The sequence below is a fragment of the Canis aureus genome, chromosome 19, assembly GCF_053574225.1.
Source record: "Canis aureus isolate CA01 chromosome 19, VMU_Caureus_v.1.0, whole genome shotgun sequence".
NCBI classification, from domain to species: domain Eukaryota; kingdom Metazoa; phylum Chordata; class Mammalia; order Carnivora; family Canidae; genus Canis; species Canis aureus.
This window is the reverse complement of record NC_135629.1, coordinates 25,409,849-25,426,356: the sequence shown is the minus strand read 5'-3', so window position 1 is coordinate 25,426,356 and position 16,508 is coordinate 25,409,849. Positions and strand designations below refer to the sequence as shown.

The window sequence follows — 16,508 nt, the reverse complement described above, 5'->3', positions numbered from 1 at the left end:
TTCCTATCTCAAAGTTCTCATAATATTTATTTAGTGATGTCTTAATAGGTACAAGATCATGTATACTTTGTAGACCATGACTTTGGATATATTTCAGTCCAGGAAGAAAAAATAAGTTTTATTGTCCTCAAAATCAACAGGGAGAAGAGCCTTAAGTTCTGTATATCAGATAAATAAAATTTAAAAAGTTCTCTGTTCTTTCCAAGATGTTGGTTTTTGCTTGTGTTTCTTCTTTATAGTCTTGGTTTGACCAAGGATTTTCTCCAAACTATCATGTTTTTGAGGCATTATCCTCTTGAGTAATATTGAGAGCAACTGAGATTTGTGGAGCAATTTTAATTTCTCCAAAGACTTCTATTGTGGCACTCACCCTCCTAACCCTCAAATGTGAGTTCTTTATTTTACCAATGCAAAACACACGTAGATGGAAATCAAGTAGCATATTGAAGGTTCCCTATATATTCCATACCTGACAGAAACCAGAACCTGAATTCAACCTCCAATTCTGTGTTCCTTTAACAAAGCTCAGTCCTGGTACTGAGTGGTTGCAAATTTCACCCTTGAGTTTTTGGAATTGTCAAGATCTCAAGAGACATGTCTCATTAAATTCTAGACTCCTATGTCCAACAGCCTACCTCTACTTGGTGAATAATCATCTTGCCTTCTTGATTGTTGTTCATTATTGCTGTAAGGGAGGAAAAATTTGTCCTCTACCCTCTTACCCTGGGGGACTTGGGAATTAAACCAACAACAGATGAACAGGAGAAAAGACATACACATTTATTAATTTTAATTTTACATTCATAGGGATATCACAGAAGGGACTATCCAAAGGAGTGGTGAGATTTGAGAGCTTACATACCCTCTTAATAGGGGAAAGGGAAGAGCAGAGGGACACTTGGAGGAGAACAAATGATTTCTAAGAAGGAAGGGGAGATAGGGCCCTTGGAAACAAAATGACTTTTTTGGAAAGATAAATGGCCCTCGTGAGAATAGATGGGAGACAGAATAGTGACAAGTCTGTGATGTCTGTCTGGGTGTGGTGCCGACTACTCTACCAGAAGAGAAGATTGGAGTAGCTCCCTGGAGGGGATTTATGATAACAGAGTACTTTTGGGAGGCTCTGCTTTTAGGCAGATAAGAAATAACAGGAATACAAATACCTTCCATATAAAATGATTCTTATGCCAAAGCAGCATATTTTGGGCTGGCATATCATGATTCTCTTTCACAGCTTTTTAAAATGCAGATTTATTGACATATAATGGACTCAGCACATATTTAAAGCATGTAAGGTATTGAATTTCAGCCTATGTATACACATGTGAAACCAATATCACAATTAAGATAATGAATCTGTACATAATCCCCAAAAGTTTCCTTGTTGCCTGTTGTAACCCATCCTACATAACAAAACAGAACTTTTTATTTTAAATAAATTGTTTTTTAAAAACAGAACTTTTAAAACTCCAAGCATGCTTCTACTCTACTGAGGCAGATTGCACTGCCATCCACCCTGATGCTAACACACTGCCCTTTCCTCCATATATATTATCTGCCATTAAGCCCCAGATACTCTGAACCCACCCACTACTCTTCATCTCTCTGGTCACCTCCCTAGTTCAAGCCACATGATCTACACTGTGGCTCCATCACTGGGCTCCATGCTTCCACTCTTGCTTGCCACAATCCATTCTGGATATAGCAGCTAGACTGATCTGTTAAAAAATAAATCCAATCAATCACTCCCCTGCCTGAAATGCTTCAATGGCTTTCCACTACCTCTGAAATAAAATGTATGCTTCTCATCATACCTTACAAGATTGGTGGTAATCAACTGCTACTGACCTCTCTAATGCCATCCCCTCCCACTCTACTACCTGCCCTGCTTCCATTCCCTACCTCCAATTCTTTGCCCTCACTCCACTCCATTGCTGGCTTTCCTTCAGTTTCTAGGATAAGAAAAACAGATTCTCGTCCCTGTGCCTTTGCACCTACTCTTGCCTCTGCCTGGAGCACTCATTCTCCAGTTCAGTGTGACTGGCTCCATTGGTCATTCATAGCTCAAATGCCATCCCTTTGAAAGAATCCTTTTAGACCTCGCCATCTCTACTCTTCCAACCCATTTCCTTATTCTATTTCTTTATAGGATTTCTAGTGTTTAGAATTACTTATTTGTATTTTTACAAGTTTATTATTTGGCTTTTCCACTGGAATATAACCTCCTTGAGGGTTCATTCTTCCAAAATAGAGTATTTTAAGCTTTTCACTCATTATCTCATTTTATCTTTATGATACATCTGAAAGAACCATTATTACCCCTGTTTCAAATCAAGGACACTGAAGCTCAGAGTTTAAATAATTTTCTCAAGATCATACAAATAAGAAATAGTAAACCCAAGTGGCCTGGCTCCAGAGCCTTCATTTTCATTTCCTTGCATGCTGCCCAAACAAATGAATTTGTTGGCTCATAATTGTGTAGTTCTGGACAAGTGGTAGATTGAACCTCTTAAATTTGGGCTTTCTCACCTGAAAAATAAGGATAATGTAGGATGTAAGAATAGTGTGACTGAGAGGAAAATTATGAGGTTATATCAGTGTAGATTTGGGATTCTCAAAGTGTGATTTCTGGACTAGCAGCATGAGTATTACCTGGGAAGTTGTAAAAATATAATTTTGCAGTCTCACTTCAGCCCCACTGTATCAGAAACTCTAGGGTGAGGCCCAGCAATTAGTGCTGTAATCCGTCCTCCAGGTGATTCTCATGCACACTAAACTGGAAGCAGCCACAACACATAGGTAAACCTTTCAGATAGCGTCCAGTACAAAATAAGTGAAAATAACAATGATTATTATAATACAGTTGGGTAAATAGTCCAGTAGTGTTCTCACTGGGGACATTGTTGACATGTTAGCAGGACAATTTCTTGTTACATAAGGCTGTTCCTCACATTGCAGTATGTTTAACATCCTTGGTGCCTAGATACTATATATCCATTATTGCATCTTCAAATTTTTTGACAAAATACGCCTCCCTTGCATTTCCAAAAAACACCTGTGGGGGAGTGGGAGACTCAGTTATGTCTCCAGTTAAGAACAATAGTTCATTAATCAGAATGGTTCCCTAATATGCTTCCTTGTTCAAGATTACAAATGTACTTCTGTCAAAGGGAGATTTGGATGTGAACTGGAAGAAATTTGAGTTGCAAAACAATGCTGATATTTTGGATTCCCTCAATTGCCTTTAAGGAGAGTGTTTTGTTTTGTTTTTTTAAGATTTTATTTATTTATTCATGAAAGACACACAGAAAGAGAGAGAGAGAGAGAGAGAGGCAGAGACACAGGCAGAGGGAGAAGCAGGCTCCACACCGGAAGCCTGATGTGGGACTCGATCCCAGGACTACAGGATCACACCCCAGGCCAAAGGCAGACACCAAACCACTGAGCCACCCAGGGATCCCTTTTTGTTTTGTTTTTGTTTTGTTTTGTTTTGTTTTACCAGATTCTGCAGGGAATGCAAAGATGAGACAGAAATGGTTTCTGCCTTCAAGGGGTTTCAGTATAATTGGGTGAGTGCAAGGAATTGCAAAAATAATTATATTACATGGAATAGTGGAAGTCTCTAAGAGATGCCAGCTGATACTACAGTTCTGAAAGAGTGACCATTAACTGTATAGAAACTAGGAAGGATTGCTTGATGAAATCAGTATTTGAGATAAGTAAATGCCTTTGGCTGAAAGAATTTAGATTTCCTAAGATCCAAGTTGACGTGTACAATGACACTATGTCAATTTTTATGGATGAAAATAGACATATGTATGCAGATAAAAGAGAAAGAGATATGAAGACATGAAGCAATTATGAGTGCAAGAAATCCTTGCAGAACTTATGACCCACTGCTTCCCAGTACAAACAAACTGACAAAAGCTTTGCAAATGTTAGCACCATCTTTTTTTTTTTTTTTGCTAGCACCATCTTAATAATCCTAACCATTCTGGGTAAATTCTTTTCAACAGAGATCTCTGTGTCTGCATATCAACCAGTGAGAAGTTCTAACAGCCTTTAAACAAATGCTGCCTCCCTCATCAGGAATGAAAACAGATGTTCCCATAGAATTTTAGAAGTGTTGACAGACTAGCCCCAATGTTTTCAACTTGCAAAATTCTCATGCTGTTCCTTGTTCTGGTGTCACTACAGAAATCTCAGGAAAGTGATCCCTGGGTGGCGCAGTGGTTTAGTGCCTGCCTTTGGCCCAGGGCGCGATCCTGGAGACCCGGGATCAAATCCCACGTCGGGCTCCCGGTGCATGGAGCCTGCTTCTCCCTCTGCCTGTGTCTCTGCCTCTCTCTCTCTCTCTCTCTGTGACTATCATAAATAAATAAAAATTAAAAAAAAAAAAAGAAAAGAAATCTCAGGAAAGAGGTGGTAGGAGATAAAGAGTAAATACAACCTGCAATGCTCCTTTGGGATGTTGGCATCTCCTTAAGGTTGGTATGGCAAAAATTTTGAGTGCCAATTCATATCAATTGTTAATGGCTGTCTGGAAAGGACTGTGAAGTCACAGTTAGTAAGAAAGAATGCCATAATTAATTAGCAATATCTTTCATGAAAAAAATGTTAATTTGTGATAGGGAACAAAGTTTGTCTCATATAGTTTCTATGTAAAGGTAAAAAAAATGTCTTATACTACTCTGGAAGGGATATTATTTGTTTTCTTTTTCTTTTTTTTTTTAAATATTTTATTTATTTATTCATGAGAGAGAGAGAGAGAGAGAGAGGCAGAGACACAGGCAGAGGGAGAAGCAGGCTCCATGCACCGGGAGCCCCACGTGGGATTCGATCCCGGGTCTCCAGGATAGCGCCCTGGGCCAAAGGCAGGCGCTAAACCGCTGAGCCACTCAGGGATCCCTTATTTGATCAACAGTATAATTGAATCTATTATATTGGAGACACTTGATATTGGAATTCTTCTGAAATATTTTATTTCTACACATAGATCTCTGAAACACTTTCTTCCCTCCTGATAACATCTTTTCTCCATTCTGATTCAAACTGGAAGTAATAACTTGTTAGTTCATTCATTCATTCATTCATCCAGCCAGTCATTCACTATCCTGATTATCTACTTTGGTATAATACCATTCCAAAACTTGGTAGTTTGAAACAATAATCATTTTATTCTTTCCTTTAATCTCTATGGGTCAGAAATTTTGAAAAGACTCTCCCAGGTGCTTTTGGCCAAGGGTCTCTCATGTGGTTTCAATTAGATGGGCTGGATGTGGGAGGGTGTAGGGATAGAGCAGCCAGGGGATGGATGGGCATCTCTTTCTCTCTCTAGATAGTTTTGGGCCTATCCATATGGGTTAATTTGGACTGCAAAGGCAAGATGTATCACATTTTGTGATGTAGCCTCTGAAGTTATACAGTGTCACTTCCACCATTCCACCATATCCTATTGGTTATAAGCCAATAAAAGTCCACTTACCTATACTGAAGGGGTGGGGAATTATTTATCACTTCTTGATAGGGATGTAGTTAGGTTTCAAAAAACATATGGGGGACTCCTGGGTGGCTAAGTGGTTGAGCCCTTTCAGCTCAGGGCATGATGCCATGGTCCTGGGATAGAGTCCCACATCAGGCTTCTTGCATGGAGCCTGCTTCTCCTCCCTTTCCCTATGTCTCTGCCTCTCTCTTTCTGTGTCTCTCATGAATAAATGAAATATTTTAAAAAACATATACGATGGCAAATTCTATTGTCACCATCTTTAAAATGATGATAATCCCTAGTCACAAATATTTATTGAGAATCTACTATGTTCCAGGCTACATACACTTTGGGAACACAGTGATAAGGAGAGACAAGGTCCTTTCTGAGGTTTATACTGCATTGAGGATAAGTGAAGAGGTAAACAATAGTAAATAAGAAAGCTAATTTTGGGTGATGATAAGTATTATGAAGAAAATTTAGAAAGTAGCGTAACTGGGTTTTAGGGAGCTTCTTTAGGTAAAGGTGACCAAGACAGGGCTCTGCTAGTGGAGTAACAGGATGAGAAGGTACCAGTCATATGGAGATCTGAAGGGACAGTATTCTAGACAAGTGGAAGAGTACATGAAGTAGGAACTAGGTTGCTAACTTTAGAGAAGGAGCAAAAGCCCTGGTGGCAGGAACACAGTGAACAAGGAAGAAGATGCCAAGGGATGAAGTCTGAGAAGTCTGAGTTCTTCAAGGCTAAGATAAGGAGCATGGTTTTTATTCCAATCCCCAAGCAAGTCCTTTGAGATGAGGCCCTTAGTTTATTCACTGTTGGAACCATAAGGCCCAGAGCTCTAATACATGGCAGGCACTCAAGTGATATCTGTTGAATTGAAAATAAATGAATGAACACCAACTCTCAAGTCACCATCTGTCCATATCCCGAGGCAAGCTTCTCATAGTGGGGATACCTTCCCAGGTGACAGTCAGGTGAGATCTTACTTTAAATCTTTAGCTTAAGATTGACTGGGCTACTCAATCGCATCTATTACCACCTAAACGAAGACACATAATAGGGAGCTAATTATAATGTGTCTTGCCCTGCTCTTGAATAATTAAATATTTTATTGTGATGTTACAATTTGAATTTATTATCCTTTGCTAAGGAAGAAAATTAAGCATAATGAAGGCTGTTAGTCTCTTCTCTGTTCTGCCTGTATCCTGCACCTTACATCATTTCTACTGGTTTGATTAATGGGTTTAATTTACTTTGACTGGAGTATGTAGGAATCAGCAGAGGGGGGGAGGTTAGACTGTTAAAATCCTTTTAATTAGACTAATAATGTCAAATCTCCATGTGTTAGCAAGGGTGCACTATCAATTAGCTTTTGTAGGTGGTTTCTGGAAAGGTAGCAGAGTAGCTTTGAAGTATCCTTGGTGACACTAGGAGATCTGGCAAGTTGACAAATACAGCCTGGCATTACATATTTTCTCATGAAGAAGAACTTTTAGTATCTCTAAAGGTAAAAATAAATAAATAAATAAACAAACAAATAAATAAATAAATATCACACATTATAGATGGACACATCCCTAGCTTGTTGTGTGGGATATCTTCTATTTACCCCTCCAGGCCTCAACTTCCTCATCCTTCTTTAATAGACCATAGAGAGAGGGCTTCTTGTACAGGTCTCTGTCTGCTGGTTGGTTTGGCCAATGGAAACCTCAGCAGGAGATCAGGGTATTTATTCTTTGATTTCCCTATGAGATCATTAGATGTATGTCTAAAGCAAGGTGTGTCCCTTGACCTAAGATCACTGCTAAGATCACTGCTCCTCAAGACAACTTTTCCTATATGACTCTCTGTCTCCAGATTCTGCTAATATCGCTCTACTTTGTCCCTTTTAGACCAAGGAGAGATATTAGTTCTCCCTCTATTATTCAGCCCTGATCCTTGCACTATCTCCATGACTCCCTGCATCCTACTCCCGCTTCTGTAAATAGTTCTTTTGGACATGAACTCTCCTTGAAATTGCCTGCTCTGAATATGCTGTTTCCTATTGGGATCCTGACTGATGTCCTGTTGTTAATGCCAATGTTTGATTTATTTTGTTATATTTTAATTTTGTACAAATTTCATTAAAGTCAATTATATCTTTTTTTTTAAGATTGTATTTATTCATTCATGAGAGGCATAGAGAGAGGCAGATACATAGGCAGAGGGAGAAGCAGGCTCCCCATGGGAAACCCAGTGTGGGACTCCATCCCAGGACTCTGGGATCACAACCTGAGCCAAAGGTGGACACTCAACCACTGAGCCACCCAGGTGCCCCAACTACATCATTTAAACAGGCTTCCATGTTCTGTTTTTGAGATGAGATAGGATTATATTTAAAGAACTATATATTTTCATATGTAAGCTTTCTCCACTGCCAGTATTTGTCTTAATAAGAAGTCAAGAGTTTTTTATTGGCAGAGGGTGGGTGGGATACCATCTTTAATAGCTGAAACAAGTTCTTACAAAAATAAACCATTTTTAAAAATTTAAATTTCTCAAATATATTAAATAAATATCACCATTCAATCAATAAATTTGCTCTTGGGTAGGTATTTTTTAAATATTCATAAATCTCTATGAAAGGAGTTTAGATGGGCTGTTTATGTGGGCTTCAGTGTTTGGGTGAAGTAGATATTAGAAATCTGTTAATACAAATATCCATGTACATTATACACATGCACATAAAATGCACTGCAAGTTTTTTGAAGCTCCAACTATTTGAGGAGAAAAATGTAATAAAGCTTCTTAGCAGTAACTTCTGGAAGGTAGTCACACTTTTCTTTCTATGTATGTCAGAGAAAAGCTGAATACATGAATCTCTGTGGGGAGAGTCCTCAGGCTCCTTGGCTGACAACTTCCAACTTCCATTCCCATGCATGTTCTCCATACCTAAGAGGTTTCAACATGTTCTGGGTGTCCCAGTTAGGGAGTGATGGGGCCTGCTAGTTTATCCAGTACCCATTTTTCAATTAAAATTTTTCTAACAGATTTTATTGGGAAAACAGAAATAGTGCTGGCCACATTGGAGCTCTGGCCAGAGAGACAGAACCAGAAGTTATTGGTAGGGTTTCTAGAAAGCATGTTTTAAAATTATGCCTTTTCCCCCATTTCTTCCTATTTTACACTGGAAATTAGATGTAATGGCTAGATCTCCAGGAATCATTTTATATCCATTTCCTTGAGAATGGATGCACATCCTAAAATGGAAGGGGAGAAGAAAGAAAATATGCCAGGATCCTGACGATATCACGGACCTACAGCAGCAACCCCCAGATGACTCACCACCAACCATGTTAACCTCTCTCTTGTTTTACCCACTGTCACTTACAACTTGGAGAAATCGATAAATACTCCTCAGAGGAAACTACCATGAGTACTCTGTGCCACTTGAGAGAATAGATTATTTTATGAAATGAGATGAATACACAGGCACAGCCATACTTTTCTACTTGAGTTTTTTCTTCGCCAGAGAACCCATCAATTCTTAGAATCTCCCTGTAAGTTTCCACGTCTAGATCTTTCTCCAGATTCTTGATATACTTCTTCACCCTAATGCTTCCTCATTACAATTTGCAATATTTTTCAATAGTCTTATTAAATGACATAATGTGTTTTAATATATGAGCATGGGTAATAATGTTGAACTTTTCACTTTCCCCTGCTAGATTGGGCATCTGTGAGGGCAGGGACTACTGTATTCTGTTCTTCAAGCATCTGGTACAGTGGCCATAACAGGACACAGGAAGAGATAATGGATGAATAAAAGAAGGGATCAATTAACAAATAAATGAAAATAAGTTAGAACGAAAGGCTTTTTAAATCCTGTAGCAATGAGGGGAACTATTCAAAAGAATTTAATTCTAATAGGGGTGGTGAGGAAGAGGCTACCTGAATCTGGTGTGTATATGATGTGGAGGAAGCAGGGGTTTGGAGGACCAGAAGACAGTGTCTGTAAACTTCATTCTGTCTTGTTCTAGAAGATGAAGTGTGACAAAGACCTCAGGTCAGGAGGAATGGCCTTGACAACCCAAACAATCTCTCAATTCTGGTCAACACCATTTATGCCCATCACGACAAGGACAACAAAATAATTGTTTTGGTCACTATTCCGTCAACAAATCATTTCAACCAGTATGTACTAACAATGGGGAAACCAGGGCAACCACAACTCACTTCACAAGTGCATCTGCTACCATGGACCCCCCTGGCTCATCTGCTGGGATGTGTGAATTCTCTTCAGAAAGGAGCTCTCAAACCCAGGGGCCAAGGCACCTCTGGAGAGTGTCTCCTGGGTTTGCCAGCTGCACTTTTAAGCATTCTTGCCCTTCTGGTTTCTTGTTCTGCAGGCTCACTTATGAGAAGCGTTATGCAATCATTTGACCCTGAGCCAAGGACACACGCCCACAGAGGCCCCAGCTAATGTGAACATAAAGCTCTCTGCTTTGTGGGGGCTGAGTCTGCTGGGCTAAGCAGCTTCCTAGGACTATCAGAAGGTTGCTGTTACTCACTGTGCAGTTGTTCTATCATATTCTTTTCCTAAGAGATGGACGAGCCTTTGCAGACTAAGCAGTTATTTGCACTGCCCTAGTGCCACATGGGTTTGTTTATAATGTTACCAAAATGTGTTTCACATAGAATCCAGAGCTTTTCAAGGCTCCATATGGTGATGTGTACTCTCTTCTTATCTGGAGATCTGAGCCACTGTGATTTATGTGAATCCACTTAGCTTTCGGGTAATAAAATCAAACCCACAACTGGTCAGAGTTTCTTTTCTTACATAAGCAACTTTGCTTTCTTTCAGACAGTGCCAGGCAGTGAGCAGGTTGGCTATAGGGGGAAATAATACAGATGGCATAGCAAAAAGGGACACTCAGTTAATAGTAGGGTGACTATGTTCTGAGGGCTTGACCTGTGAATCACTCATGTGTCGTTCTTTCAAAAACTTGATCATTTAGATTCATTAAGTGCTACATTTAAAAGGAACAAGACTGTTAACTGTATTTTAATAAAGTTTAAATACTTAAATATGTTAATATTTTATTAATAAATATTAGAATGTGGGGTACCTGGGGGGCTCAGTCTGTCAGGTATCTGCCTTCAGCTCAGGTTATGATCTCAGGGTCCTGGGATCCAGCCCTATGTGGGGCTCCCTGCTCTGTGGGGAGCCTGCTTCTCCCCACTCCCTGCTCTTATGCTCTCATGTCTCTCTCGAGCTCTAACTCTCTCCCCCTCTCAAATAAATTCTTTTTAAAAAATAAAAATAAATAAATAAACATTAGTATGTATTTGACTCTAGAAGTAGGTTATCATTACCATTGTTTTTAAATAGACTAGGACTTTGGAAGAAAACCTTGAGGGATTTTGAATCCTATTTACAACTTGTTTTACAAAGAGAAATACATTTCATTCACATACTTGACAACTCATATTTAACTATACATATCTACATTATCAAGAACATGTTTGCCTTGAGCCAGGGAAAACAGAATCCCAACCCAGTTCATATTGAATGCCTGCATCATAGAATACTGCATAGAGATTGACATATGCATTGGAATTATTCATGCTGCTTGTATACTTTGGGGGATGAACAACTTCAGAATTTTAGTATCAAATCTAGATTTTTTTTTAATTAACTGAGAGCAGAGGGGTAAATGATCCAAAACAGCAGAGAATCTAAAAATAACTTAAGTTTAACTGTGGAATATGTTAGACATCAAACTCCCTCCAGATGCATTTAGTTATGTTTTACCTAAATTCATATTTAATTAACTTGAGTAGTTATTAATGAGGGGCAAACTAAGTTATTGGGTAAATATGAGTCTGAAAGAAGATCAAGAGGTGACATAGATTCAAATACCAGATACAATACCATTTTCTGTTGCTTTTTAACTTCTAGGCAATCTTATTATATTAAAGGACCTTATATTAAGCTTATTATATTAAAGCACTTTTCGCATTGCTCTCAGAGAATAAATCTTTTGTTCATATGTCAGCAACTCAGATGTTAAAGGATTACAAAATACAGCCAAATGCTAGCTTTTATTTTATCAGTCCTAGCTACAATTAGCCCACCAGTTCATTCTATATTTCAAGCAAACTTAACAAATTAGACTTGCCCCCAATTGACTTCTAGTTTCCCAAATTTGTGCTGCACTATTTTCTTTGCCAGATAAACTTTCTCTGCCCCTGCCACATGAGTTAATTCAGGAGGGTGGGGTAGCAATGACTTCTGAGGTTTGGAGTCTGATAGAGAGGACTCCCAAAATAGCAGTGTTAATTGCAAATAATAATTGAGCCCTTCCTCTATGACAGTCATCGTGATATGTGCTTGACATGTATTACTTGTAACATTTTGCATTGTGTTAGGGTCAAAATTATTTGAGGGCCTGTAGAGCAAAGACAAATCGAGTTTGTGTCTCAAACACTGAAAAGTATACAACATCTTCTATTCTGGAAAAATCTAAGATTCAAAGCAAGGCAGAGAGACAGAGAAATAATACTGGTAAGAAAGACAATTAGAAAAATAACTTACCTTAAATAAATAAGGTGCTAGTTTATGAGCTATCTTTGTCTTCCACATTTGCCTTGTTTTGTGACTTCATTCAAGTCCCAAAGTCTGTTTCACAAATCTTAAAGTCAGCACAAGCCTTGGGACTAATGTTACACACTTCAGATGACTAAACCCAGCTGTGCGGTACAATGACTGACCATAAAGTCCTTGTATCTTTGTACGGGACATTGCAAACACAATAGATGGGATCTAGCTTACAAAGAAAGATAGAACAGACTCACTGAATTTTAGGAGACCATTGCATCCTGTTCTGCCTTTGGGTTGCCACTGTGCTCTGCTTGTTCTTCTACCATGAATTTCTTTCTGCATTGAAGGTTATACTTGGTATGTTTGTCTAATCCCTCTACTAAACTCTACTCAATTTAAAATGAGGGATGGATTTTATTTCTCCCTACGAAAAAAGAATGACATGGCATTTAGCCCAGTGTCCCACACATAACTGAAACTCAATAACTGTCTCTCGAATTGAATTTTGCCCACAGCTCATATAGATGTGAACACACTTAACAGTTATTTAAGAAATAGTATAGTCTAATGGTCAACAACACATTACTCAAGTTCCAATCCTGATCCTGACCCTTATAAGATGTTTCCACTTGAACAAGTCTCTCCATGCCTCAATTTCCTCCCAAGTAAAATTATACTAATGATGGTGAGTCTCAAATATGTTAATACATGTAAAACATGTCAAACAATGCCTGGCATCCATGTACCACTTTAACAGATGTTTTATTATTATTATTACTATGATATCATTCCTAATTTAATTGCCCAGGAAAATTACACTGGATTGAGGTTCCAAAGGAAGGGGAGATAAAGCTTCCATGAGTTAAGAAGAACATTATTTGCAAGTGATCACAACTTTACCTTCTATCTTCGTGCCCACACAAGAGGAGAAGGGGAGAATAGGAGAGAGGTCTTCCATATGGAGACCCACTATGGAAATGTAATCTCCTATTCTCTATCAAGAAAGGGCCCTTGCCCAATCCCTCATTGCAAAATACTCATAGCAAATTAAACAGACAGAACTTGTGGAAGGGTAGAGTATGGTTTACCTCTCAAAATGCCTGAGCTTTTGCTGGGCTTTACTTACGATTTCACTTTAATTTGGAATACAAGACTCAGGAATGTTTTGTGATTGCTGTCTGGTCAAGGACAGCAAACAAATCTAGTGGATAACCCTATCCCATCAGATAGCAGAAAATCACAACTTAGGCTTCCACTTGACTGACTAGCAGTCTATAAATTATTATTTTTCTTTTAAGTGCTGATTAGGGATAAGATGCCAAATTTACTTTGAAAAGCTTAAGAATAGTAGGTATTCCACAAACCAATCAACCTTGACTTTTCTTCATCTGACCTCCCTCCCACTCCCACTCTTCTTTCTCCTTAGCCCCCATCTTACCATACCTCTCCACACCTGTGAGGAGGGTATGTATAATAGGATCAATGAGTTGGCCAGAGGGGCCCAGCTCATCCTTTTTCCTAACTCCTTGAATACAGGTCTTGTTTAAATACTCATTAACCGCAAACATTCCTTAGTGGAGCCTTTAACACATTGTTTAATCTTTAGCAGACCAAGTAGACCAAAAAATAAGGATTTGGAAGAATTGAGATAAATCAGATAATTTTGGTTTATAGCTATGCATTAAAACTTATTCCCTGGGGAGAAAAAAAAAATATATATATATATATTCAAGTCCACAAGGAACATCTCTCTCTCTCTCTCTCTCTCTCTCTCTATATATATATATATATATATGTGTGTGTGTGTGTGTGTGTGTGTGTGTGTGTGTGTAATCTCAACAAAATCCTCCAACTAGAAATTGCACAGGTTTGTTGGACTAGCAGAGAGGAAAATATGTAACAGTGTACAGGTTGAGTAAATTTTGAGAGGGCTCACCCATGTAAGAGTGGGAGAAAGTCCCTTAAACCAGAGCTAGGGAATAAGAGTGAGTGTGGGGCACGTGGCCAGTGGGGTACATTTTGTGGAGAATGATATCTACAAAATGACACCATCTTTGGATTACCTTCCCCATGAGTTCTGTGGACAAAAGCTAAATGTTTCAATTGCATGGTTCCTGTTGTCTTCTCTAGCAACTTTTCATTTTCCTCTTAACAGTACATCAAGATATTACTTTAAAGATTGTGAGGGCAGCCCCAGTGGCCCAGCGGTTTAGCTGTCTTCAGCCCGGGGTGTGATCCTGGAGACCCCAGATCGAGTCCCACGTTGGGTTCCCTGCATGGAGCCTGCTTCTCCCTCTGCCTGTGTCTCTGCCTCTCTCTGTCTCTCATGAATAAATTTTTTAAAAAATGTGAAAATGTGACATTTTTGGGAAATATGCCCTAGTGATGCTTTGGGGCCATTTTCCCCTCCCATCCATGCAGCCAAGTCACATCTAAGAGCTTTGACAAGAGAGGAAGAGGGTGGAATGCATTTAAGAACTGGGATGGAAGGCCAATGGAAATCAAGTTTTGCTGAGCAGAGCTATTTATTTGGTTGTCACAGGCAATTCAAATACTTACTCTAAGTACTGGAAACACAGTGGTGATTTAAATCTGATTTTGCCCTCAGTGTGTGCAAGGGCAAAAAGAAAGAAAGAGAGAAAAATAAAAACAGTCCAACTCACAAATGATAATAGAAATGTTACAGAATCAGGAAAGGAACGTGGATTAGCAGAAAATGGGAGATGGGGAAAGTCGTTGGGGGCAATCCAGGGAAGAGGCAACTATTAAAAAAAGATTTAATTATTTTTTTGACAGGGAGAGAGAGGGACAGAGAGAGTGAACCAGAGAGAGAAAGTGCATATAAACAGGCAAAGTGGCAGGCAGAGGGGGAAAGAGACGCAGGCTTCCCACTAAGCAGGGAGTCAGATTCAGGGCTCAATCCCAGGACTCTGAGATCAAGACCTGAGCCAAAGGCAGATGCTTAACAGGCTGAGCCACCCAGACACCCCTAGAAGCAACTTTTTAGCTGGTCCAAGGTCAACAAGGGTGAGCAAGAAGACTGCCTTAATTGAGGGAACAGCCTGAGCTAAGTCTTGCAAACAAGAAAGAACAGAGTCCATGGACAGTTTTGGGAACCCTAAGGACCTTCAAAGGAAGTAATCTGGGGATTAGTAACAGTATGTGTTTATTCTAGTGCTTCTTTGACACTCCGAAGGAAATGATCATAATGTTTTCTCTTCACACATCTCAGTTAAAGCCATCTGCTTCTAAAATTTTTTCCAAACCCAAGGGTGCAAACACCACATAGTTACCAAAATTCTTTAAGTTTACTTAGGAGAGGAACATTTGTTTTTTTCTTCTGATTACTGACAATGTTCCTAGTTGTGTCCTTTTTATCTCATAAAAAGAAACATCTTCTAAAATTTTAAAAACTTTTTAAAAAGACTTTATTTGAGAAAGAGAGAGAGATAACATAAGCAGGGTGGCAGGGGAGTGGAGGAAGAGGGACAGAGGGAGAAGGAGAAGCAGAATCTCCTACACAGGGCTTGATCTCAGGACCCTGGGATTGTGATGTGAGCTGAGGGCAGATGCTTAACCAACTGAGCCACCCAGGCACCCCAAAAAGAAACATCTTCTAATCATACAAGTAATACATACTTACTGGGAAAATATAGAAAAGCATACAGACAACAATAGAGTCAGTCATGATGCCATCACCCAAAGATACTCTGTTAATATAGTGGTATTAATCTCACGGTGCTTTATATAAATATATATGTACTATATGTTTGTATATATGTATGTATATAATGTATATTTTAAACAAAGTTTAAATAACAAAATCAAACATACACACTTAAGAATTTTCCATGTCTCCTTGTCATGGCATTTCTTTCTGCAATATGATTTATTTTGGATAGTATCCCATAGTATGGATAACCTATTTTTAACTTACTATTGACCCTCATAGAATGTTCCTAATTTTCACTACCTTTGACTATTTTTTGACTAATTAGAACTTGTTTGGCCTTCCTCTTGTCATGGTTAAATCCCCACATAGGGATGGCTGGGCCCCTCTTTTGGAGACTTGATAAACTAGTCCATCTAACTGAGCTTGATGAAAGTCAATCCAGAGCCAGGCAGCTTTCAAGCCTGCTAAGTAATGTCTGTGAGAAAACAGGATCTATAGGACATTGTGGGGTACAGGGGCAACATGTCTTAGGGCACTCAGCCTTCCTATGCCACTGCTCTCTCTTTTCTCTATATGCAGAAAAGGACAGAGTCTCAGATGTGGTTTGGGGTTCCTTTTAATCCGTTTCTATTACATTATACTTGCTGGTTTTTCTAAACTGTGAACGGCTGTGACTTTTCCCCAAGCAGTCAGATAACCATTGTCTTATGGGAAAATTTATGGGAAGAAATTCAGGTTATAAGAGGAACATGGGGCGACACTT

At 39.0% G+C, this 16,508-nt stretch overlaps 1 long non-coding RNA gene across 2 annotated transcripts; it reads right to left on the bottom strand.

Moving 5' to 3' along the window:
- Positions 1-845: 845 nt before the first annotated feature.
- Positions 846-12,327, bottom strand: LOC144291217 (uncharacterized). Of its 2 annotated transcripts, none has more exons than XR_013358541.1 (3): positions 12,067-12,327; positions 9,420-9,504; positions 846-2,529 (listed from the first exon to the last, which is right to left on the bottom strand). It is a non-coding gene; the product is annotated as an uncharacterized LOC144291217 (long non-coding RNA). The 2 variants fall into 2 exon arrangements; XR_013358540.1 differs by lacking the exon at positions 846-2,529 and adding an exon at positions 7,950-8,728.
- Positions 12,328-16,508: the final 4,181 nt, after the last annotated feature.